This window comes from Ambystoma mexicanum, chromosome 12 (assembly GCF_040938575.1).
Source record: "Ambystoma mexicanum isolate Mex_15411 chromosome 12, UKY_AmexF1_1, whole genome shotgun sequence".
NCBI lineage: Eukaryota > Metazoa > Chordata > Amphibia > Caudata > Ambystomatidae > Ambystoma > Ambystoma mexicanum.
The window spans coordinates 1,232,223,893-1,232,250,902 of NC_090936.1; the positions used below are offsets into that span (position 1 = coordinate 1,232,223,893).

Consider the following 27,010-nt stretch of genomic DNA (forward strand, 5'->3'; position numbering starts at 1 on the left):
ATACACAGCTATAGAAGCCTCAAAATGTGCACTCGCCACAAGCTATGCACTAGTGATGACTCTTGCCAAGTACTACATTCTGGGCTCTGTATGTGAAATACTGAGGGGTGATGGACTTCATGGCAACATTTTTACATCGCTGGCAATATGTTGCCCAATACTTGGTGCATCCAAAGCGATTTCCCTTTGGCTTGAATCACAGGCATTTAGTTCAGATTTTCTATCTGTGCGGGGGACAGGCAGGTTGCCAGCGGGTACTATGCATGGTGGGGCAGGAGGAGAAGTTAGCGAGTTCCCAAAAATACCAAACTCCCTTAGGGAATTTTTGCTCTTACATATGTAACGATTCACTGGGTGTCACTTCTCACTGGGGTGGGGAGACCTTTCCCATGAGGCTAGGGAGGTGAGGCAGCTATGCAATATTCCCCCTAGGGGTGGTATAATGTGGGAAGCCTGCATGTGGAGGGACTCCCCTCCTGGGGATAAGGGTGCTAACTTGGGTAATCATCGGCACAATATCCCAACACCCACAAGACCTCTAGCACCTTCACATGTACCTCCTCTGACTAACGCTACTGCACATCAATCCCCCATCACACATACGGACGAGAAAACCAACAGAAGCATGAAGATTAACCATCATATAGGTACTGGGACTAAGAGGCTCTGCAGAGGCATTAAGGCGGGCTCATGTTACTGTGACAGCCTTCTAGCCTTCCGGAAAGGAGTGAACCAACGAGAAACATAAGATAAGCAGGATTCATGACTATGAGACACAGATAGGAAAGCCACACATTCGTAGCAATGAGCAAGGTATCCAGTCCTGTTGAGGAGAGCAGCCAGCGTTCGAAGTCTCCGGCGTGGGAGATTCGAACGCGTATGGCAGGAAGACGCTGAAGGAGCTCTCTGCCCACCAAGAGAAGGCAGACGTAATCCCGAAGCCAGGAAGATACCGTAGAGCTATGGCGGTCGAGGAGAGAAGCCTGTGGAGCTGCAGAGGTGTAATCCGGTCCCACGAAATCCCAGAGACGTATCTAATCCGCAGAAGAGGTAAGAGGAGATACGGGAGACCCGGAAGGGAACAAGGGGACACAGGCTACGATGGTTCGCCCTCTTCCGAGTAATGACAGAAAAGTTGCTGAGAACGAGTAAGGAGGGGTCTGGGACCCTAACCGACATAAACGGGATGAACAAAACCAAAGGGGAAATCTTCCTCGTGGCAGTACTTGGCAGGGGAGTGTACCAAGTGGGCAAACTAGGAAAGGGCGAAGAGGGTCTGGGTCCCAAACCAAGATACAGAAAATACTGGATGGAACCTCCCTCCCAGAAGCCGAGAAGGAAACGCTGTCAAAAGCCTGAGAACAGCCTGGTACTATGACAAAGCATTTTGGGAACGCACAGTCAACCAAGATCCAGGGGAAGGGAGTCAATCCCCCTGAACACAGTTGGAACTTACCAAAGAAGCCAGAGGAAGGGAGGCACTCCTTCTGGCACCATTTTTGAACACTGAAAGGGAATCAATCACCCTGGGAATATTTTAACTTTGTAGAAACCAAGGCCAGGGGAAGGGGGTCATTCCCCCGGTGAAAGAACTTTTGCTTTTCTTAAGACTCTTTTGTTATAGTGTAAGGGACAGTAGGGTTTTGACTCAGGAAGTTGGATTTTTCAGTCAACGGGCATTCTGACAGTTCCTTTAGTTCTTAGTTTGAGACAGAGACACCTCTATTAGAGTTGGGGATAGCCAGGTTTCTGGAGTTTAAAGGTCTGTAGCAGAAAGCATGCCACAACCCTCATCAATCGTTTTCTTCTGCACCCTGTGAAGGCATCATGAAGTAAGACAGACAACAGATTCAAATAATGTCAGGGTGGAGTAAGGCCTAGTTTGCCCTATGCTAAGGTGGGATTTCCCTACCTAAAAAAGTAAGGATATTCTGTGTCAGAAGTCCAAAGCAAATGTCGGTCTGTGTCCAAAGCCTATACTTGCCCTCACAACTAACTGAATACAATGTGTAGTGTCAGCATCAAAACGAATAGTGTTCAAAACAAAGTTCTGAGCTTCTTCCGGCTCAAGCTTGTAATCAGCTTCCCCGAGTTCAAACCAGTTAATCTTCCAGCTTTTCAAAACACTGCAGGTTCCTTTGGGACACTTCCCAGCTCTCTTGTCATCAGTACTTTGTACTGGTTCACAAAGATAAGTCTGCTTCTTGACTTCTAAATCACATAAGCAGCTGTAGCAAAACATAAGCCTCTTCATGGACACTTTTATAGGCTTTTTCCATAAAGGGGGTCACTCGGTCTAGCCGCAGTTGGCAGACCACACGGTCCACCCATTACAGGTCACGCAACTGATTGCCCTTCTGCTCTCCATTAACAATTTTCCACTGTTTTCCTTTGTCAGTGACTGTCGTCTGTGTCACACTCTTCCAACACTTGTGGGGTGCATTTACAGGCCCCAATAGAAATCCCTCTCACCTGAAAAACTACATTAAACAGTGCCACCAAAAAACGGCTGTGCTTTGTTTTCCCTGGCAAATGTGTAGCAAGCATTTAAACATTTCACCAAGAAGGGTTCTGCGGTTGCTTTCCTGCATCTGAATAACAACATATGCACTACATCCAAAATGGCATAGTCTTACTGTTAATTCACATGAGGGGCAAGGATGTCAGCGTTGCAACCCGACATGGCTTTTGTTTTCCCTTTCATGTGAACCGCATTGCTCAAAACACTGCAAATGAAAAAAAACAGCTCGGTTTTTCCTTTTTATTCCGTGTCAAAATCAAAGAACCCTGTGCAGTACAGTACGCCTATGTGTCAATGCACCAGCAGCAAACGCAAACACCCTGAAAACGACAAATCAAAAGAATCCCATGACCTACAGAACTGCATTTCAAACGTTAAAGGAAAAACAGTTTGCACACATGTTCCAAGTAAAGAAAAATGACTTAAAAAACTTCATGAAAGGGAACTTTGAGCGCATAGAAAATGTCAGTAAAATATGCTGTGGGTGGGGTGTTGAATAAAGCCATGTACTGTATGTTCTCACCTTGGGGCTTAGAATACCAGTTTGTGGGCTCAGGCACAGAACTCAATTGACAGCCTTGCCTCCCACTGGAAGTCACACCAATAAGTGAACCATTCCGCAAGAACATGTGATGTGGCTGAGGGCGTGAGGATGCTCTGCTCTGCCAGACCAGAAGGCAGTACAAAGAAAAAAGTGTGGCTGGGGGCGTGACTAACTGACCATGGAATAGGACGTGCTGCGTGAGGAGCTCCTGATGATCCGACTCCATTTTTGCCAAATTTACCTGCTGAAACTGCAACGAGCGCCTAGAACTTTGAGGGTCAGGTGTCGGAAGCCGCACGCCAAGTGAAGTTCGCTGGAGAAGCTCATAGTCCCCGAGAATCGTGAGATATACATGGTTTTGTCTGTGCGATTGTGTGGCTGCTTCGACACCAAGATGGCGGCTAACAAAGGAAAGGCCTCCGAGGAGAAACAAAACTGATTCCCCGGACCTGCGGGACGCAGCTGCGGTAAATTGCCTGGAGAAGTAACACAATTGGGTGATATGGCAGAGTGGTCGAATCCATGAGAGCGCCCGGCCCGACACACGCGAATGGAGCCTCGGCGATCTGACCGCAGGAGGAGATGACATTGGATGCTTGGGTGACGAGGCCTACGGAAGTTGCATGGGGAGTGTGAGGCCATAGCCCATCCGCAAGATAATTCGAAGTGCCATCTCGAATGTGCGTTAGGTGACCTGGAAGCCGGACCATTGTCGGACCGAGGACGGTGCGACAGCAGCACTAAAGCGGAGGCGTACAGGAGCAGTGGGAAGTGCCATGTCGGCGAAAGGGTTGAGAGTCAAGACCAAGCAACCCACGATGGAGACTTTCATGAGAACGCAACGGACCCCCTCAACATCAGTACATAGCACAATCGAGACCCCTGCGGAGGATGCCCCTGAAGGGGATAAGCACCAGATTCTAGAAGCTATAACGGGGCTCAGCGCTAAATGGGACTTGGCAATGGCGGATCTACGCACAGCTCTGGAGAATAAGATCGATGCTGTGGGTACAGAACTCACCCTGCTACGTCAAGATGTTAGGGCACTTGCAGAAAGGACCAGAGGTTTGGAAAGTGGGGTGAAGATTAATACCGATCTTAGCACGAGCAATGCGAAGGAGATTCAGGTCTTAAAACAACAGGTTGCTAACTTGGAAAATCTTGTGGAAGAGGCGGAAGGAAGGGCGAGGAGAAACAACATTCGCGTGGTTGGCCTTCCGGAGGGAGAAGAAGGCCAAGATCCCACAAACTATGTTGAAAACATGATCCTGCAAGGGATAGGAGCTGGTAATCTTTCGCAGGGATTTACGGTGGAGAGGGCGCTCCGCGCCCTGATGAGGAAACCCCGGCCAGGGGCCCCGCCGAGACCGATCATCGCGAGGATCCTGAATTACAGAGATAGAGAAAAGATCCTCGAATACTTTCGTAAGGGCGGCACGATAGAGAGAGCATCCACCAACACCACAGCATATCCGGACTACACGATGTTGGTACAGAGGCAGAGGTACAGCTACGTAGCCGTCAAAAGGAGGCTGAGGGCAGCAGGAATCAGATATATGCTTCTGTACCCGGCACGATTGAAAGTGCTACATAAGAACAAAGCGCTATTTTTTCGATACCCCTGAGGATGTTGTCGCATGGCTGGACCTGCAGGGCTGCCCGGAACAAGAAGCGGATCGGGATCGGCAGGATCATACCAAATGAAGATTCAGTAAGGAGAAGGACCCCGATTATATGGAGAAGCTGTGACTAACTGCACTTTGTACACAATCTGAGCCTGGTGCTCGATTCGGACTGGAATATAGTGAGTGTAACTGTAATTGGTAACGGTTTGGCAATTGATTGTGTAATGTTTTTTGAAAGGGGCAACAGAACGCGGACGACCTACCCCATTAGACTATTAGTTTCAGCGGCCATTAGGGCGGCTTTATCCTACTGAGCCCCGAGTAGAAGCTTGCGCTCAGCAGGGCTAGATGTGGGGGTGCCCGAGATCCAGGAATGGAGCTGGGCAACGGTTGGGGAGGGTATTGTTGGGGGAGGGGTGGGTGGGCAGAAAGTTGGAGGAAGGGGAGTTGAGTGTGTGTGTGTGGTTATGGGGAGTTTAAGTTTTGTTTTGAGCCTATTTGGGAGAATCAGTTTGTGGTACTTGCGGTGCATGAAGGGACGTAATCGATGGAGGATCGGGTGGGTGCTTATTAACGACCTATGGGGGACCTCAGGATAATAACGTGGAACGTCAGGGGCCTTAACAGGTACCTGAAAAGAAACAAGATCATGATGTATCTGAAAAGGCAGAAAATAGACATCGCATTACTACAAGAAACATACTTGACGCGGGAGAAGGTGGACCTAGTTAAGAGAAAGTGGAAAGTGACTGTAGTGGGCTCGCCATACGCTGCATATGCCCGGGGGGTGCTAATCTGGGGGGCACTGCATGTCCCGTTCAAATTGACACAAGAGGTGGTTGAAATGGATGGAAGGATGGCTATACTGCGGGGGCTGGTGGAGAGCAGGGAGGTATGCATAGTAAACACGTATGCCCCCAACCAAAACACAGCAGCATATTTCAGAGCCCTGTGTACCAATCTTAGTGTGTGTATGGGGAGCGCGGTGATCTGGGGCGGGGACTTCAATTGTGTGTTGGATCCGGTGGTGGACAGGTCAGATGACAGGGTGGGTAAGCCCAGTCCAGCGGCGAGAGCGTTGCGGACGCTGCTAACTGATTTTGGTTTTACAGATGCGTGGAGGATGAAACATCCCACTGAGAGGCAATACTCAAACTATTCAGCCCCGCACCAACTGCACACTAGGCTCGATTACGTCTTTGTCACAGCAGATGTGATGTCCGAGATTACTCAAACCGAATACAAGGCCAGGGTCCTCTCGGATCATTCGCCCCTGATCCTCGGATGGCAATATTGCCCCCCCAAGGGCGAAAATCCCTACATGGCGCCTCTGAGCGGAGGCGCTCAAAGATCCAATCTTTAGAGAAGATCTAAGAGAGGAGATTACTAACTTTTTTGTGGCAAATACTGGAAGCGTCGACTCTGCGGGCACACTATGGGAAGCTTTTAAGGTGGTGATGCGGGGGGCGGCCATTGCTAAGTCAAGGGGGTTACAGGGTGGGGTCTTGGCTGACCTACAGAGGGCGGAAACTGAGCTAGAAACAACGTTAAAGAGCGAAGATGTAGACACGGAGCTGGTACTCCAACTACAGCAACAATGTGCAGGGCACTGGGAAAGACTCTGCAATCTTAATTATAAGAAATATGTTGAGAGGCAGCACGCGGGGGGGGGGGGGGGAGACAAGACAGGCCGCTTTTTGGCCTGGCTATACAAAAGCGAGACCCCCAAGCCTCCGATTAGGACTATTATTAGGGAGGACGGAGAAGAGGTGGCCACGCAAGAGGGGGTTAACAAAGAATTTGTGGAATATTACAGAGTGCTGAATGGAGATGAGGAGATAGGCGACCAGCGTACGATAACCGAAACGTTAGAAGACATAGGGGTGCCCAAGATAAGCGACGAAGAGAGGGAGGAGTTAGATGAGCCAATCACGTTGGAGGAATTAGAAGAGGTAGTAAAGCAGCTGCCCACTTGTAAGGCCCCAGGGGCAGATGGGTTCCCCAGCGAATTTTATAAAGTATACAAGGAGGAAATCCTCCCCCCAATGCTGGACATGTTGAATGAAGCGTTTGAGATAGGACGGTTGCCTGAGTCACTTAGAGAGGCGATTATAATACCGCTGCCCAAGCCCAATAAACAGGAGCACAGATGTGGTTCCTACAGGCCCCTGTCGATGCTCAATCAAGACAGCAAGATTCTCACAGCTGTCCTTGCAAATCCATTGCGGAAAGTGATTGGCAGACTCATACATCCTGATCAGACGGGTTATGTCCCGAGCAGGAACATTACACACAACCATAGGCGACTTCATCGGGTGGTCGAATGGGGTAATAAGAACGAGGGTGAGATGGCAATAGTGTCTCTAGATGCAGTCAAGGCTTTTGATTCGGTCAAGTGGTCATGGCTATTGGCTGCTTTGGAAGGATATGGTATGGGGCCGTGCTATATCAGGTGGGCCAAGATTTTGTATAGTGAGCCGCTTGCCAGGGTCCGAACTGGAGTGGTGATATCCGAAAGATGGCAACTTGGCAGAGGCACCAGCCAAGGGTGCCCCTGGTCCCCGATGCTTTACATCTTGGCCCTGGAGCCTTTGGCAATATGCCTTAGGGCACAGTACGAGACGATTGGCATTGAGGTGGGAGGGGAACGACACTTGATATCCTTGTACGCGGACGATCGGTTGCTGTACTTGCAATACCCAGAAGAAAATCTCTTATACATACTTGAAGTGATGGAAAGGTATGCAGAGTTGTCAGGCATCTCGGTGAACCCCCAAAAGTCTGTCATATTCCCATTAGGTAGCTATAAGGGGATCCCTGCAGAAGGACTACCGGTGCTACAGGTACCGTGGGCAATGAGCTCTTTTCGCTATTTGGGCATAGATCTATATCACACGGCGCAAGATGAACACAGACACAATACGGAAGTAGCCGTCGAGAAAATCAGAAACAGCATGCAGTTCTGGGCAAGATTGCCCTTGGCGATGATGGGGCGGGGGGCTGTGCTCAAGATGGTAGTTCTGCCCAGGCTTTTGCATTACTTTAGTAATATCCCATACATAATACCCAAGAAGTTTTTTAGTAAATTGAACAGCATGTGTAGGGATTTCTTGTGGCACGGTACCCGAAATAGGGTGGCATCCTGGAAACTGCAGAAGTTTTATGAAAAAGGAGGTATTAGGCTGCCCCATTTTGAGGTTTATTATTTGGCGGGACAGTTGCAATATGTGGCTAAGTGGCTTTCCGATGAAGTGACCCCTGAGCACAGGGTGCTTTGGCAGGACTGTGCCCAGTTTTATTTGAAAGAAATGATCTGGCTGTCCGAAACTGAAATGAGGGGGCGCCCTGCGATGTTGAAGCTTGGGCGGAAAATTTGGCGTAGGGCTTGTCGCCTAATGGAGGTCCCATACCCGTGCCTCCCGCAGATACCGTTGGTTGCTTTGACAGGAGGAGATGATCAGCTAAGGGTGATTGTTAGGACCTACTGGGAATCTGTGGGGCTGGCAACGCTAGGCGATGTTTGGCAGGAGGGATCCATTAAGGAGTTTACAGAACTCAACAAAGAGGCGGGGCTACACACGGGGCAATATGTCACATACATAGATTGGTGCAAATGATTAAGAGCACCTGGCCAGAAACAGTTTTGATAGAAGAACCAGATGCAGTTTTGGAACCAATGTATGATATGTCTGAAGGGGGTCATGAGATCTCGAGACTGTATGAGATGGTGATGGCTAAGGTGGGTAAAGATTTGACGCATCTGAGACTGGACTGGGAGATGGAAGTGGGGGCCCCGATGGAGGACGGGATGTGGGAGCATGCCCTGGGTTACCACAAAAAAGTATCTAGAAATGCCAGATTAAAACAAGTTCAGCTGTATGTAACGCATAGGGCATACATGACCCCCTCGAGGATATCTAAGTTCCGAAACACTGGCATACAAGTGTGTCCTAAATGTAACCTGGAAAACGCTGACATGACATGTTTTGGTCGTGCCTGATTATTAGGCGCTACTGGAGTGATGTGGCGCAGAAACTGGCCGATAAAGGGGTTACTCTTGTCATAGACACGGCTTGGTCCTGTTTACTGGGCGGGTTCCCTAGGCCACGGAAACTCAAACATATTGAGAAACTAAGAAATCTGGCGTATGTGCTTGCGAAACGTAGGATCGCCATGGGGTGGAAGAAATGCCACAAACCTAAGGTGGATGTATGGTGGAAGGACTTACAGAAATGGGCGGAGGCTGAAACGGTGGCATGGCAAGATGCGAGCAGCCGGGCTGATGAGGGGGAGGGCACCCTATTGGCCTGGAAAACGCTAATAACAGAATTGTTTGGATTAATATCAAACCCAAAAGACTCCGAAGAGGACGAAACTCGGCCGCATGTGCCAAACACTGAAAGAGATGGACAAATAGGCTCACAGGGGGAGGGAGGGATAATGGGAGCAGTGACTACGATAACTTGATGTGTAATTGAACCATTATGATTATGCTGCTTGTTTGGTTTTCATTGTTTTGTTTGTATAAAATCAATAAAAGAAATTTAAAAAAAAAAAAAAGTGTCGCTTGTGCTTGACCAAGAAGTGCGAGTTCCTCCAGCACCAACTACCAAGGACAAACTGACAAACTTCAAAGCGCGTAATAAAAAAGTATTTTGTTGCAGGCTGAGCCAGGGGAGACATTTGGCTGTGGGGGATGAAGCACCGCCTTCCCATATGCGACAGATCCTCCAATTGACATTAAAGGGTTGATTGCTTTTAGGCACTTCTCCCAGCACTCAGAATAAGAAATAATTTTGTTTAATGACATTTTTCCATGCGATTTCCAGGGGTTCTGAAGAGACTAAGTGCATGTTCCTAGGACTTTGTGGCCTGAAATTACCAGTAAAGACTTGTTTCTGACTGATTATAATAAATGGGACAAATATGAAAGTTGGTGGAAAGATGGATATTGACATTATGAACATGTTTACATTTGCAGAGTTATCACCATTATGCATTTCATGAAAAAGAAAAAAAGGTGCCATGGGGCCATGCTACCTCGCACAGAGTTGGCGAACGGCTTGCCCAATTCCTTATGACCCCCTGAAACCGCCCATTTCTTTTGACGGTGCTAGTATAAGTTAGAAGTTATGATGCACAACTCAGTTTTGCTAAAAGGCTGCCAAGAGAACAAAGACCGGTAATAAATGTCAGACAGATGGTGCCCTCCCCCCTTCAACCAATCATGCCAGGGGCCGGAGAGAGGAATGGGAAACGGTCCTATATTTCTAGAGTACTCCCCTAGATTGTAAAATGAATTATGTCATTTGGGCTATAGAAGGGGGGACTGTACTAGACAGAGGGACAGACAAACACACACAAGAATCCGGGGAAACAGGAGGAGGACGGAGAGGAGGCAGCCGATCCCATTCAAGAGAGTGCAGAGCACCACTTGCCTAGCTGTCCAGAGAGTCCTGAGATCCAGCTGGCTATCCAGAATCCCAAACCAAGGCTTATTTTGTAAGTAGCAAATAACTCCAGCCCTGAATTGCATAATCCTTTCCTTTTTGCAACATAACCCCATTGAAAGTCCCAAATTGCCAGTACAATTCATTCACCTTTCCATAGAAGAATCTGTATTAGCCTGTGTATGCTAGCTTATTCTTTTGATAAATCTCTCAGTTGTCTGTATAAATCCGTAGCATTATTTTGAAATAAATTAATTACCCCATTGAAATTCACATTCAATATGGTTGCCATTCGAAATCAACAATTTTGTCGGGTGTTTTTGTATTAACTATAGTGATTAAAGTATAGCCTCAACAGAATTAGTATCCTATAACTGAAAACCACATTTTACTGTGTATTGTGTACATTACCCCACGAACTCCTGACTTGCATCTTTCTGGTTAAAAAAGAAATTAAAAAAAACAAAAAAGTAGTCCCATCGAGTGTAACCCCGTTTGTCTAGAATCCTATCTTTTATGTACCTCTGTCTCGGTCCTTAAAAAACGATTTCCAATTTTGAAAGCCAAGCCCATTTCCTTAGCTACCCAACATCGCCAATCCCGTGTAAAACGAATTTCCATTTGCGGTTTCCATTTTCCTTTTGCATTTGTTTTCTCCCCAAAAGCGATTTCCTACCTTGTTTCCTCGTTGCCCTGGTGTGCCGATTAGTAGTCTGTAAGCTCCCCTATCGCCTCAAGTCTAGCAACACGACTTTCCTTTAATTCTGTTCCACCGCAGTTGTGAGTAGCCGTGCGAGTAATAAGCAAAATCCGATTCTGCTGTTTTGCTCCAAAAACAGGTTTTCACTTTCTTTTCTGGTTTTACCATCTTGGGGTGGTGGGCTTTATTCCAAATCTGAGTTCCCCCTCTATCCTTACTCTTTGTCACTGCCTTCCATTCAAAGGAAATTAAGTTAGCTGATGTTTCGGGGCGGGGGGTGAGTGTTGCAGGGGGAGTGCTTAACCTTGGTGCCATCACTTGCTTTAAAACTTTTTCCTGTGCTGTCATTACAGATGTGTGTGTACTGTGTTAGGATTTCTCAACCAATAGTTCTGTAGGAATCACTGCATTTGTGTTGCCACTACGTTGGTGGCTGTTGTAAAATTGTTTGATTTTTCTTTTTCATTAAACCATAAGTTAATAAACTGGAGCGCTGTTGGGGAGGGGAGTTGCTCGAGGAATGTATGGGTAGACCCCAGCCAGGGGGCCTAGATATGCACTAAAAGCCAAACTGTGCAGGAAAATATCAATACATGGAGCACTCATTTTTGCAAATGCCCTGCAGTGAGATAACATGATTTACCCTATTATACCCCTTGAGACTGGTGGGGATATGGACTTTACCTAGTCAACGGGAAACAGGGACCTCTCCTGACCTGAGGCAGGAGAGCTACCAGGGTTTTTACCAGAGCCAGTCCCGTCCCAAAGGCAGGGTGAGAGCGGGGAGCGCAAACATGTCCGTCCCCCTGTATGTGCCATGATTGCTACCCATGGTACCATTTCCATCAGTCAATGCCTTACATCTTTGATGCTGTCCCGAGTTCTTTTGACTCGATTTCCTAACTTGAAAAACCAGCATGCTTAGCAACCACTGGAGACTGTAGCAGAGCAGAGACCGGCAATCCGGTGCCAAAGGCTGAAAACCCAGCATTCAATGAGCCTCGCACCTTACTGCCTCAGCTTCTCACCGCAACAAATGGAGACAGCAACCCAGCAAGAACACTGTCCCAACAACAAATTGGAATCCTTCACAGGAAAGGGGAGTGGGCCATCAGGGCTTACGAAGACCAACCTTGCAAAGACCCAACACCCAGGGAAAGAGCAGACACAGATTAGCCCTTAGGATAAGATGAGATGGCAGACAAATGGAGGGCAGGAAGGACATGGCAGCAAACGGCAGACAGTGCAAGCTGTTCGGGCGAGATGAGGAGTGGAGATGGAGTGGGACACTAGGCAGAGCAGAGCACAAAAGGAGCTAGTAGTGGTGCAAGAGATTGTTACAAGTGAGGTATCGGTATAGAGAGGGAGTGGTGGCAGACATGGAGAGTGAAGTAGTGAATAAGTGGGCGCCCGTGAGCGAATGTTGTAGGGTAATGAGTAAGTGTGTGGGGGCAAGAAACGAAAGCTCCCATGACCAGTTTAACACGAGAAGGGGGGGTGGGGGTGGGTGAGAAAAAGGAGCAGGCAGGGAAAAGCGGACATCTAACAAGAGCGTGATAGAAAGAATATGTGGAACCCAAGTAATCTCTCAAATACATTTGATGCGCGCATCCTGGGCGAGAGCGCTTTATAACCGTACTTGGACAGGTCTACATTTTAGAAATACCGAATTATAATAACGAGAATGGGTTCCACTTATCTGGGATTAAACACTTGTAATGGCAGAAGTAAAAGGTGAATATTCGAAAGCGAACCCCCCCCACCCTCCCATTTTGTTCTGGCCAGTACGAGGCTTTAATGCATTTCCATTTCTTTTGTCCCACATGGGGCATTTTCATTACCCCTCCTTTGGAAGGGAAATGTTTGATAATTTTAACACAAAAACCGGGCAAAACACATCTATGTTACAATTTAGTTACAGCCAGATTCTAGATCCAAAAGAAAACCTCAGTGGTAAGGGCCAAAAGGGGAACAAGGCTGTGATGAAGGACAGAGAGGATAGAGCAAGTTTCTTATTATCCCTACCTAGTCCAAAATCTCAGCTAGGTGGCGCTGATGTGCCGCTTATCTAACAGACAGTATAAGAGATAAACTATCAATTTATATAACATGTAATACATTCAGCCTGGTTCATCCTTGCCCACGCTATTCCACTCCGTGTGTGAATTTGAAAGAGAAGAAATATGTTAAAACAGTGTACCCCAAGTCAGACAACCAGACATCTAATACGGTATATCCTACTTTAATAGCGGACGCAGCAACACTCTGTTTATTAGGCGCAGCAAGGGTCCGCTACAGAGTGTGCCTATTTTGGATTCCTTTGGCACTGCTCGAAAGGGGAGAAGCCTTCTGTTGTCCAGAACACACAAGGGAGAGCCAATGTCAGGTTCGCCCATGGATTGATCCAGTTTAATGGCACTTGAGAGAAGTTGGTTAAGTATAAAACCACTTGTCCACCTTGTTTCTTCAACTTGGTTCCGATACATATGATTACACCAGTTGTCTGAAAATGAAGACTGTCCTGATGAAAGTGGCTTGATTCACACCCATGCCACTGAAACCGGTCGACGGTGGTTGCTATACTCGAGAGGCATAATTTGGCCTGTCACGTCGTTTGACCAAACCTTTTTACTTTTCCCACACTCTGCCTAATCAAAACACTCGAAAACGGAGCGAGGGGATTGTTTTGTCTTCTTGTCGTCAGTAGTTTGTGTGTCTTTTTAACCTAAGCTCACCAGGGTCAGCCAGACCGTCTTTAGGCTATTAAAGTACGATCTACCCTATTAGATGTCTGGTGTCTGACTTGGGGTACGCTGTTATAACATTTTTTCTCTTCCAAATTCACACACGGAATGGAATAGTGTGGTTAAAGATGAACAAGGCTGAATGTATTACATCTTATAGAAGTTGATAGTTTATCTCTTATACGGTCTCTATTAGATAAGCGGCACATCAGCGCCACCTAGCTGAGATTTTGAACTAGGTAGGGATAGTAAGAAACTCTATCCTTTCTGTCCTTCGTCACAGCCGTGTTCCCCTTTTGGTCCTTACCACTGGAGGTTTTCTTTTGGATCTAGTATCTGGCTGTAACTAAATTGTAACATAGACGCGTTTTGCCCGGTTTTTGTGTTAAAACGTGTATAAAGTAAGGGCATCACCCTGGTAACTTGTAACTTCTTGCCCTCGCTTTATTTGGCTAATAACTTTTAGATCATGCCAGCTAGCTTTAGCATTTCTCCAAGGTATCAACACCTTAAAACAGCGTCTAATGGTAGCACTATGGTTATGGAAGCGGGTGTTAATAGCTGCCAAGTAGAGGCAGAACCGCACTTAGTACTCAAAATTGGGTAGTTTAGTACCGTTTATGTAGTACATCAACATAGTGAATCACTATTTTTAAGACTGACGATCGTGGCTTGTTGTGCAAGGAGTGTTAATACAAGAAATGCACGTTTCATACTTTGGGTACTCGGGGAATAATTTGTTGAGCAGGAGCTAAAAGAATCCCTGGGTAGGACGTCACCTAGTAAGCAGAGGCTACTTTTGGGAATGAGGAGCTAGAACATCCAACTTCCACGCGAGAGGCAAACTGCATGTGCATGATATGCGACATCTTCTAGAAGTGCCCCTATAGTGAAGAGCAGGGATGTCAGTCGTTCAGAAAGGACTTGCAATAACACATTTACAGATGGCGCAGGACTACCTCAGAAGGGTTCCTGCACAATAGCACAAGTTGTCAACTAGTGGTCAGCCAGTTTGAGGGTGTAAAAAAGCGGGACACAAAACGACAACAAAAATATATAGAAGAAACAGGGGACTTAAAAAGGTAACATTAACACAGAGATACAACGGTTTCAAAGTACTGTACAGATATATAAAACTACTTTATTAGACCAATTTCTAATGAGCAAGTTCTTCATGCAGCCATGTTTCATTGGCACCATTTGGCCCGAGGAGTCCAAAGTATTGTTGAATGTTGGTATCAAGGTAACCAAGCTTTCTAGGCTTCAAGCAGACACTCAAAAGCTCTCAGCTCCTGGCCATGTGACACACTGGGTACTATTGAATATCCTTAGTAGACATTTTACGAATGTACCCATTGACATTCAATGGATTGTATGTAACTGAAAATCGCTGATCGAGACGAATGGTTGGTTCACTTGGTTGCATTTGCTTTCAAGGAAAAAGGTTTCCAAAATGAAGAGTAATGAACTGAACTGCTCCATGGAGCAGTGGGGATCGGACTCCTCATATCAGAGGATATCTTTATGCCGCACAACTTCCCCTACCTGTGATCCTCATCACACTCGCCAAAGCGAAAACCAGTGGGGCAGGGGTTAGAGGGCATCCGCCCACCACGTCCCTCCATTCCACACTCCAAATCTTGGGAGATACTCTCACCTGTCGTATTCTAGCCAGTGGTTCACAATTTACAAGTCGCATCTCCAAGTAAGCCTTTTCAGCACTTGCTGAAGTGATGGCCACATCCTCCTCCTCTGAGTGTTCCTGTCAAAGAGCAAACCCGTGGCAGACGAAGGGATAGAAGTCATGGGGAGATCCCCCAAGGAGGAGGCTGGAAGTACAGTTTAAAATAACTCAAAGACCATGTGCCTAGAGACCATGCGGACACCTCCATCTTCACAGACGTGTCAGGCGTGTGTAACCCACACAAGCCAACACTGTGCTCGTGCATTAAAGACAGCCACACATAGTCTCAGATCTATACACGAATAGCATCATAAACCAAGATGTAAACCTTTATTAAGCAAAAACAGTATGATCCTGAACGATACACGGCAAGAGACCTCAACACTTGCACCCGCAGTTGGAGAGGAGGTATGTATGCACTCTCAAGCTCCAATATCCTGCCCGATTCATGTTCCCATGTGCTTTTTCACAGTGAAAAGAACAATTGTAAAGGAAGCAAACATGCAGGAAGACTGGAGCTCCAGCTTCCAGCATCACGATGCGCCCAAAGCTCGGCTGATGCAGCCTGGTCAATGACTAGGCAGATACTAGGCCAACACGTGCTTGGATATTCTATAGAATTCCTTTTATAAATATTGGAAACTGCCAGATTGCTTTACAGAAAAACTGCACTGAAAGGGGACAACTACACACTCCTCGGTCTGAAGGTTAAAAAAGCAAACAAAGAAAACAACGTGATCAGAGAGTGCAGTCTGTTTCAGAGCAATCCTGCGCTTTCTTTCCTGAAACAATGGGCCCAATATGACAGCAATGAAAACCATTAGGTGCCTGCTTCCAAATATGGATACATGGACTGAAACATACAGATTAGAGTGGATGGGCAGAGGGGGGGGGGGAATAGAAAGACAGCAAGAACCGCCCCAGATGCAAAGTATAGAAGAATGCATAGACAGCAAATATTGCCCTAGATGTGAAGGATGGAATGAAGACAGCAAGGATCGCCCCAGATGCGAAGGATAGAAGACTGCATAGACAGCCAAGATCGCCCTAGATGCGAAGGATGTAATGAAGAATACAGACAGCAAAGATCGCCCTGGATCAGAAGGATGGGATGAAGAATGCATAGACAGCAAGAATCGCCCTAAATGTGAAGGATCGAAGAAAGAATACGAAGACACCAAAGACCACAGTAGATGTGAACGATGGAAGGAAAAATAAAAAGACAGCAAGGATTGCTCCTAGATGAAAAGGATGGAATGAAGATTGCCCTAGATGTGAACGATTTAAGGAAGAATAAAAAGAAAGACACCAATTATCGCCCTAGATGTCAAGGATGGAAAGAAGAATAAGAAGGCAGCAAGGATGATCCTAGATGCAAAGGACAGAAAGTGGAATACAAAGACAGCAAGGATGATCCTAGATGCGAAGGACGGACAGCAAGGATTGCCCTAGATGCCAAGGACGGGTGCAAAGAACGGAAAGAAGAATACAAAGACAGCAAGGAAGGCCTAGATGCATGGACCTGGGTGTGAAGCTTTATGCATCTTTGTCTTCTGCATCTCAAGTTAGTGCAGTTTGCCAGTCTGGTCACTTTCAACTAAAGATCCCTCGGAAAGTGATCTGCTTTCTTCATTGCATCTGTGTGTACCGGTATTGGCATATCTGGTGCTTAGTATTTTTGACTATTGCAACTAGTCTTATTTAGCCCAACCAGGCTTTTTGATTAATCGCCTTCAGGTCCTACAAATGTAGCTGCTTGAGTGGAGACTGGCATGCCTTTTTAGAACTCATCTCCCACGTTCTCCAATCTTTGCATTAGCTTCCTTTTGCCAAACAAATTCATTTTAAATCGCTTTGCATCATACACTTAGCTCTATGGCCTGGGTGCAGAATCCTTGCAAGATAAATGTCACCCTTATGTTCCTGTGCGTTCTCTACGCTTGCAAGATGCTGGCCTTATCCAGGTCTCCAAATATAAGCGTGCTCAGGTGGGAGGGCAAGCTTTTTCCATTGTGGCCACTAAACTCTGGAATTCTCTTCCATGTACCCTTAGGGTCACTGAGAATCATTTGCTCCTCCGAAAATCATCTTTTCTTCCCCCAATTTCTGGTCTCGGTTAGCACCAAGATGCCCTCGGGCTAATATTGCGCTTTATAATATTCTGTAACATAACAGGCAAATGATGGAACGAAGACTACAAATACAGCAAGGATCCATCCTAGATGCAAAGGATGGAATAAAGAATGCATAGACAGCAAAGATCGTCCTAGATCAGAAGGATGGAATGAAGAATACAAAGACAGCGAGGATCACCATAGATGAAGGATGGACAGCAAGGATCACCCTAGATGCTAAGGATGGACAGCAAGGATCGCCATAGATGCTAAGGATGGACAGCAAGGATCGCCATAGATGCGAAGGAAACACTAGAAGCATCATTGGGACCAAGAAGCCCAAGTGCTGGCAAGCACAATCATCTATATACCAGAGAACTAAGTGAGCCATTGAAACAAAGGGAACAAAGGGAATTCAAGAAACCGGAATGTTGTAAACTTCCAGATGGCTCACCGAAACCCCCTCAAGCGTTGCGAGCCATGTAGGAAAAGTGGTTATTCATACCCCAGAGAGATAAGTGAGACATTGGGACAGAGAAACTCCAGAGTTGTGCGAGTCAGAGAAATGTGAATAATGTCATCAGCCAAACGGCTCACCGAAAATACAGAGAATCAAGAAAGGCATACGTAAAGAGGGGTTACCAATGCCCTGGGAGAGAAGTAGAACGTTGGGACAGAAACCCAAAGGAGCCAGAGGGGCCCAATAAGATAAGAGAACAACAAATTCAAGGTGAGCCCAGAGACAAGCTAGTATGGTGAAACCCATGAATGTGGTGGAGAGGGTTAAGGAGGTATCCCTCCACCTAGAATAACTTGGACATGTTATCATTTCAGGAACTTGAGACTTTTTTTGTGAACTAAGTAAGTTTTGTAACTTGACAAGATGGACAAGAACTGTTAAACCAGGGGAAATCGTTTTCTACTGATCAGCTTGGAATCTGAAACCAAGAGGGATTCCTGGAAACCCTGAGAAAGATCAGGGTTAACAACTGTGAAGGTAGGGCACTCTGCCTAATTTTCTTTTATATGTTTTCCAAGCGGTAGGGCTAGTTTGGAAGATAGGTTTGGACAGAGGACAATTTTTGTTATTTTGACGACACCTTAGTATAGTAAGAAAGGGAACTCCGCTTTTAGCAAGAGGACTAGCAAGGCGTTTTCTTTTAGGTATATGTCCTCCGACTCGGACAGTCCTTACTCTAGCTTGCCACAGCAGTCACAGATTTGTATGGCCCCAGGTCTCCCTGGGGAGACCAAGGCTGCTGGTAGCTGTCTGTGTCGAAGTAAACAGGCTCTCCTAAACTCCAAGCAAGAGCTCAATATTTCCCAGCAGTTTCGAACCCAGCACAGGCTGGACCTCTTAACCAAAAACCAAGAATCTCAATTTTTGGACATGAGAATGTCAGTACCACTGGAGGCTATAAAGGCTATAAGTAGAGCGGGCCAAGCAATACGCCCATCAGAGCATCACCTTTGCCCAGAATGCACACAAGGATAAAACTGTAAAATCTTTGCAACCTAGCATAGATACCATTGTCAGAGTGCATTATAATTCCGGGGCAGGTGGTGAGAGGAACCCGAGGGCGTCCTCACTCCTTTCCCCACCCCCATAATCCTGTGCTCAGGTGGCCACAGAAGGTCCATCGCTCTTGGGTGCCAACTCTGGGGGTGGACATGCAAGGAGGATCACCTAGGTAGGGGGGGGGACTTGGGGAATGGTTGGGAGGGGGTTCTTGCGTGAGACGCAGTATCCACACTTCCATTACGAGGTGAACCCTCAGTCCCAGCTGCATTCATGAGTTATTACTACCCTTCCCCCCCCGCCCCCCCCCCTCTACCTGGGATAAAACCAGAAGACATCAATACAGAAACACTAGGAAGTGGGTGAAGAGGAGGTCTGCAGGCGAACCATGGTATCCCCCCCTTTTATGGTGAGAACCAACCTTATCCTCCCCCTGCTTTATTGGCTGTTGCCAATCACTTCCCCTCATTCATATCACCATAGTACTGGGACGAACAAGGAGGCGGCCTGAGGACTGTTGAGGGTCAGGCATGTCCCAATAACTACTGTCAGGCAATTGGAACTAAGAACTCACACCTGCAAACCGTTAAATGGTTGCAGGTGTATATAAGGAGAGAGAAGCAGCAGAGGAGAGACCCAGCGGGACAGGAGAGCACAGCAATCTGAGGTGGAGCAGGCAGACTATGGGCCAGTGAAAAGTACGCCGAGCGGGCAGTGAGGTTCTGGAGCACTGCAGAGCTCAATGCAGTGTGTTGCCCATTGGGAGTGGGGAACACAGACTTCCCAGACATCCCCCGACCGCTGCACGAAGGCCTGAAGGAAGCGAGCGCTGCTCTACAGAGCTCCTCGGGAGTGAGAGAGGAGCCAGCAAGAATCGAAGAGCGAAACCAAAGCACCCGGATGAGCGAACGCACACCAGGGAGTGACAAGGATACATTCAGCTGTGGTGCACCAGGGGCATGCTGTGTGCAACGGCAGATGCCGGTCAAGCAACATTATATAGAAAACAGGTCTGGAGACCCAACGTGAACTACTGAACTCCAAAAAAGTTAAAGCATTCAATGAGTTTTGAAGCATGTAATGAGTTTTGAATGCAGACAAATGGGTCTGGAGACAAATATGAACTATTGAATACAAACAAGTTGCCAAGCATATAAGGAGTTGTGAATACTAATCTAAGTAAAATATATGTAACATATGAGAATATCGCACACATAACAGGATGTGCATTTGTGATCAAGCTGAATTTAAAGAGACAGCATTTGCAAACAAAGAGAATCAAGTGAAAAGCAAAGCACTATTGAATAGTGTGAAGGCAAGGTGGTAATCAGGAGAAACACCATGAAGGAAAGTGTGGGAGTCACATGTTGGTCAAGGCAAGAAGGTGTTAAAGTGAACCACAACCTGTATTGTCAAGCAAGTCCTATGACAAACATGAACTGTGGGAAAGTGCCAAGGGTTATCGGTAGCGTAACCTGTGATGGGTGGACTTTGTGGTCCAACAACTGCGCCTAGACCAAGGAACCCTTACTAGGAGAAAACCAAGGGAAGTCAAGAGGCTGCTGCTGGTCGGCCTAAGATTGTTCAAGTGACAGAAAGACCAGGCAAACTAAGCAAGTTGATCTGACTGTAAATTTGAAGCCAGAAGAATTGCCTACTTGGGGAAAGGAACCCCAGGACCATTTTGTGTAGAAATGTCGAACATGGGGAAAAAAAACCCAAGACCATTGTGGGAACTGTCGTGAACTTGGAGAAGGGAGCCAAGAGTAAGCCAGGAGCTGGAAGAAGCTTGAACACCATTTCTTTGGTCACGGACGTCCCTGCACATTGTTTAGCTTTAGTTGAGAAGAAAAGCATAGGTTTTGGGCAGACAGGCCTTTGAGTTGAACTTAGTGACTCGGATGATCCTTCGTTTCTTTAGGTCGGGAAATCGCACCTTAGTGCAGGGCAAGTTAGGCCCTATAGCATCCGGACATTTAATTAATAAAGATCTTTTGTTTCAATCTGTTGTCTGGGTCTTGCGTCATGATGCCTTCACAGTAGTTACTTAATGCATGAAAGTACACTAAACAAAGGCGACTTCTGCCAAGTTAGACGGGTCTGTACTAGTGGGCTACACAGAAGCTGATAGTTGAAAGATATTAAACATACATTTCTCTGAGCCTTACCATGGGTCCCCATATAAACCTGTGGAAATACAAGTACGCAAGCTAGAAACTTTGTGAAATGCTTGTCCCGCTGTAAATATTAATTGTTTTTTTGCAGAGGTGCTAAAGCTAAACTCAAGGACTCGGGAGGGGCGAGACGGGTATGCAAAGGCGAGGAATCTGACTGCAGCCGGGAAGTGTTCCACTTTAGGGGGGGGGGTTGGGGAGGTGCGGGAGGCTGCACGCAAGACTAGGCTTAACGCATCTGGTGGCCACGAGCTAGAAAAGCCCAACACGATGGCTTCACTCGTTCTACGAGCAGATCAAGAGTCGCACTCACACCTGGTAGATACTTTTGTCATCGGGTGCGGGGTAAAGGGGGCGACTTGCATTTCTTTCCGTCTTGCGCTGGATACACACATACAGAGGGCATGTCTGACGCCATCTGCAGAGTTACATCTTCTGTTCTCAGGGGTTCTGCTGAGAGGTGACGGATAGAAGCCCCACATGCACTAGGCACATTCGTGCAAGAGGAAATCATCTTCATGGCTGTGTACAGCCTCATGAAGACGGTCCTTCGCTGGGGACATGAACATACGAGGGTAGGTTTCACAAGGTTAGGCTTTGAAGATCGTTTAACAATATATGTACTGGTTGACGGTTACTTGTGATAAAAGAAAACGGAATAGCATGCTTTGATTAATTCACATGGCTTATGCCTGCATCCATCTTGAATTCGAACAAAAGATGGTAGCAGGCTTGCGCAAGCCCATATCGAGGAGCGGGGGGGGGCGGGAATCACTGGCCTGTTCAGCTCCACCCACACAGCCGGACATCTCAAGACAGCACAACCACCCTCTGGTTATAGTCTACTACCGAATGCCATCGGTAACCAGGTTACTCCAATGAATGCTCCAATACTGCTGCAGCAACCAGGGCCCTATTACATCAGCCAGGGAGGGCCCCGCGTGGCCTCACCTGGCCGTCCACACACATTGCATCCATCAATGCGAAGCCGCCTTCATCAGCACTAACAGAAAACTGGCGGTTGTTCGCGTGAAGCCCTAGCACGTTTCGGACAGAGGAGAGGCGTTGCTGGTGGAATGCAAAACGACCCGATTGCCCTGGACGAATCCAAGAGATTGGACCGAATGAAAAGTGATGGAGGCTGAAATATCCGACAACAAAGTGCTCGAATGACCAACAGTTCGAACACTTTGTTTTTGGACATTTCAGCCACGATAATTTGTTAAAACACACATTCTCTCGGGGCGTGGCCAGGAGCACCAGCGATGCGGCTGCTTCCTTGATGGCCACCAGCCACCAGCCACCAGCCACCAGCCACCAGCCACCAGCCACCAGCCACCAGCCACCAGCCACCAGCCACCAGCCACCAGCCACCAGCCACCAGCCACCAGCCACCATTCAATGAATTCAGATCGGATCGCGCGGATCAATGGCTTCCTGAGATCGCAGAGCATCTGATGTGAGCTGGTGGGGGGACCCCCCCCCCCCCCCCTTTCTCGCGCCGAGACGCGACCTGGACATCCAAGATGGCGGACGTGATGAGCCCTGCGCCGTAACAGGGAGCGAGCGGGAAGCTATCCCTGTCCTGCCCCAGACTCTGAGGTGGAGCCCGGAGGCAACCAGAGGCGGCCGCTACGAAGTCACTGCACGGGAGTCCGGCCCACCGACTGCTGGAAGAGCGAGTGCAGCGGGCGGGGTGCGGCCTTCGTCCCACCTTGGTGCCCCCCCCCCACGCCAATCCTCCGATGTGTCCCCGGCGAGGGAAGAACGGGCCCTGTCCCCGTGGCTCTGGTCGAGCGGGAGCTCCCGAGCCCAGAAGCGGTGCTATGCTGAAGCCGGGCGAGGAGCCTGCGGCGGCCCTCCCGGCCCCTGAGAGGTTTTGAGAACGGCAGCTGGGGTCCTCCGGCCCTGAAGGTGGCGAGGGCTGGGGGATGCTGGCTTCCCATAGCCGCTTGAAGCGGTCGCGACCACTTCGCCTCTGGGCTGTGCATTGGCTGGGTCTTCCCTCACGTCTTCCAGGGGCGCCCCGGCCCACTGACCCTTGACTGGCGCACAGCCTGCGGCCCTGCTCCAGCGACGGCAGCCCAGCAAGAAGCTCCGGGCTCCCGGCCTGACCCCGTCGTCCCGAGGCGCTGAACTGGCGACTCCAGCGCCACTGGGATCCTAACATCGGAGGCTCCCGAGATCACTATCCGTGCAGCGTCCCGCCGCCCGGTGCCTTCCTTGGGCACCCCTCCCCATTAGTCCACGCTACCCCTCGAGTGTCCTGGGCCTCCGCCCCTACAACCGTGGGGTCTCTCCTGCCAGTGATCGGCGCTTCTGTTCGCCCTTGGGACCCCAGTCTACTGCCGATTGACGGCCTCAGAGCCTCTACCACTTGGGGTGTCCCCCTGTGGAATAGCTGACCTGACCCACCTCTAAGTCCGCCGCACCGGGAGGTACAGATCCATAACCTGCGCAAGATGTCGAAACCAGCTAAAAGAACCAAATCCTCAGATATCTCCGCCATGTTGCTGGCCGCAGACAAGACAAAGAGGTCAGCCCCTTCCCCCAAAGCTAACCCCACAGAATGCCCCGAAGAACAGGGAAAGCTAGCCACTAGAGATGACATCCAGGCGTTCATGCAGGACATTAAAGCCAAGTTCCGGTCTTGCATGACTGAACTGTCTACGCGGATGGACCAAACAGACCACCGACTCACAGAAGTGGAGCAGAGACTTAAGAGAGGTAGAGGACCTAACCCAGAGCCACGATGCCGCATTAATAGAACTGAGACGCGACCTCCAGGTGCTACAGAACAGGAACGAGGTACTCAAATTTAAACAGGAGGACCTAGAGAATAGGGCTCGTAGAAATAACCTGCGTATCCGAGGGGTCCCGTCATCGGTCCCCGACAGAGTTACCAGAATAAATAAGCAATTTTTTCCAAGTCCTCCTCCCACACATGGACAAAACCCAGTTTATCCTAGACCGCACTCAGGCTGCGCCCAAGACGAGGGGTGGACTCTGACGGTCCTCCGGACGTAATCACCAGGGTCCATTTCTACGCCACCAAAGAAGCCATCTCGGCAATAAGCCGTACTAAAGATGAGCTCTCGTTTATGAGCACTCAACTTCAGATCTTCCAAGACCTCTCACTGATGACCCTACAGAAAAGAAGAGCCTTGAAGCCCTTAACTGCGTTCCTGCAGTCCCAGCAGTCCCAGCAAATACGCTACTGATGGCTGTTTCCGTCCACTCTCCAATTCACGTCCCAAGGCGTTCAGCGCAAGATAGTCGGCTGGAGGACGCGGAGTTCATTTTGCACCCTTACTCTCTGGAGTCCTCAACAGCCCATAGTCCCCTACGTCCCTCGGGGGAGACGGAGCAATCACCCCAGAAACAACTACAGCAACCCTGGTCCAAAACTCAGACGCCGGAAAGTAAAGTAACCCATCCACCCACAGCAATCATGAAATTTCCAATTCGATAAGTTTAAGAAAACGTCAGAGCCGCCGCGGGCCCCGAGCGGCCCATGCCCTACTCCAAGTAGTATGTCACCGATCCACTCTTGGAGACTAACCCAATTATGGGGTTTGATCCTAGCCCGGTTGGCTGGGAGTACAGTTACAGAAATCCCAGCCCCGTTGGCTGACAGGACAGGTGTGGCCCTGTTGGCCAGGGGAAGGCCCGCATGGGCAATGCTGGCCCCCCCACCCACCCACTTAAAAGTTCACCCTCCCGTTGGAGGGTACAGAAAACCCAGCCACAGGAAAACCACGCTGAACTCAAGCCACGAGATGAAGACTGAATACCCCCACCCCCCCCCGCGACAAGCAGAGCCCCATGCCAGAGGACGCTCAGGGAACGCCCCCCCCCCCACACACACCAAAAACTAAAGTTCTTGATACTGAATGTCAGGGGCCTCAATGCCCCGCAGAAGCGGAAAACGATCCCGAGACGCATCCAGAATGACGAGGCCTCCATTGTCTTCCTCCAGGAGACTCATCGGATTCCTGCCGACTTCACGAGGCTCCGGGACTGGCAATTCCCGCTGCAATTTCTGGCATCCAACGGAACGAAGAGGGGCGGGACTGCAATCTTGATCGCCAAAGGCCTTAAGCCGCAAATCCTGGAGTCCATGCTATGCCCGGAGGGCTGCTTTATGGCGGTGGAATGCCGAATGCTCGGCCAACTGTACACAGTGGTTTCGGTATACGCTCCTAATGAAGAGCAGGAGGTATTCTACTCTGCCCTAGAAAGCGCCCTCCTTCCATTTGCTGAAGGCCAAACCATCATCGGAGATTTCAATGGAGTCCCTGACCCCTTAGCAGACAGATCGCACCCTCCAGCCCGCAGAGCCTTTGGCCTGGCGACAGCGCTACTCAAACTCTTCCGAACCCTGGATGTGGTAGACGCCTGGAGAGTCCTTCATCCAGAGCGAGATTATTCGTGCTATTCTTATGTGCATAGAACATACTCTCGTATTGAACTCCTGTTGGCATCCCTGCAGATCCTGGCATTCACAGATGGTCCTCATTGGACCCAGAATCCTCTCGGACCACGCGCCCATAACGCTAACGCTCAGAGCCCACAACCCTGGCCTGTCCCCACGGCGCAACTGGTCTCTTTATGACCCGATCCTAGAAGACATGGTCACGAGAGACGTGCTGGCTAAAACAATAAAGCAGTACTTTGAAGAGAACAAAAACGAAGATAATTCCCGGCGACCACGTGGGACGCAATGAAGGCCGTGGTGAGAGGGGTCCCGATATCCCAAGGAGCGGCCTATCACAAACAAAAACAGACCCGCCGCATTCTAGAGGACAAAATTCTGGAGACGGCGTGTAGGCCAGAAACTGGTCCCCGAGAACATACCGAGCACTACAGACGGCTCGAAAGAAATTGGAGGCCCATTACGCGGAGGACACGGCCCAGCTTCTAGCCAAAACAAAGCAGAGCTGCTATGCCAGAGGTAACGAGGCGAAAAAATTCCTAGTGGAAAAATTGGCAAGAGTCAAGAGGAGGAACATTATTATTGCCCTCGGGACCCCCCCAGCCCTCGAAGGAGCAGTCCAATTCGCTGATCGGGATAAATTAAGAATCGCAGAGGCTCACCTGACCGATACAATGTCGGCCACCCCAAGATCTAGCGAAGAACAGCATTCCTACCTGCAGGGGGCTGCCTTACCCCAGATCGCAACTCCAAGAAGAGAAGAGCTGGAGGCCCCGATCACCGGCGAAGAGATCGACGAGGCCATCAAAAGCTTAAAGCCAAGAGCCCCGGGACCAGATGGGTTCTCGCCGCGATTCTTCAAACTCTTCCGACCCCAGCTGCTGGCTCCCATGACGACTCTTCAACTCCTTCGCCACCTCAGGATCGATAACCCAATCGATGAAAGAGTCGATCACAGTCCTAGCGCTGAAACCAGGAAAGGATCCCAGAGACATCGTGGCATATCGACCCATCTCCTTGTTAAACCTAGACGCGAACATTTATTCAAAGGTCCTGGCAAACCGTCTAGCGAAGATACTCGCTGACGTTATAGATCCAGACCAAACAGGATTCATCCTACACAGAGCCACCACGGACAACACACGCAGGGTCCTCAACCTGGTCGAGATTGCTAAGCGAGACTCTCAGAAACTCACCCTGCTGGCTCTGGGCGCTACCAAGGCCTTCGACAAGGTAGATTGGTCATTCCTTCGTCTTACCTTGGAAGCGTTCTGCGTCGGGCCATCCTTCTCGAAGCTTGTCTTAGCGAATTATCAAACCCCGACGACTCTCCTGCGAGTGAACGGCCTACTGACCGGCCCGATCCCCCTAACATGCGGCACCAGACAGGGGTGTCCCTTCTCCCCCCTCCTCTTTGCCATGGTTATGGAACCCTTGGCCCAGCGGATTCGCCTCAGTGCCAGAATCAAAGGCCTCCAAGTGGGCCCTACCCAGCATAAG

At 48.8% G+C, this 27,010-nt stretch overlaps 1 protein-coding gene across 1 annotated transcript in view; it reads right to left on the reverse strand.

Annotated features, from left to right (window-relative positions):
* TDG (thymine DNA glycosylase) overlaps positions 1 to 27,010 on the reverse strand; it is a 259,153-nt gene that overhangs the window by 189,477 nt on the left and 42,666 nt on the right. The window lies entirely within an intron of this gene.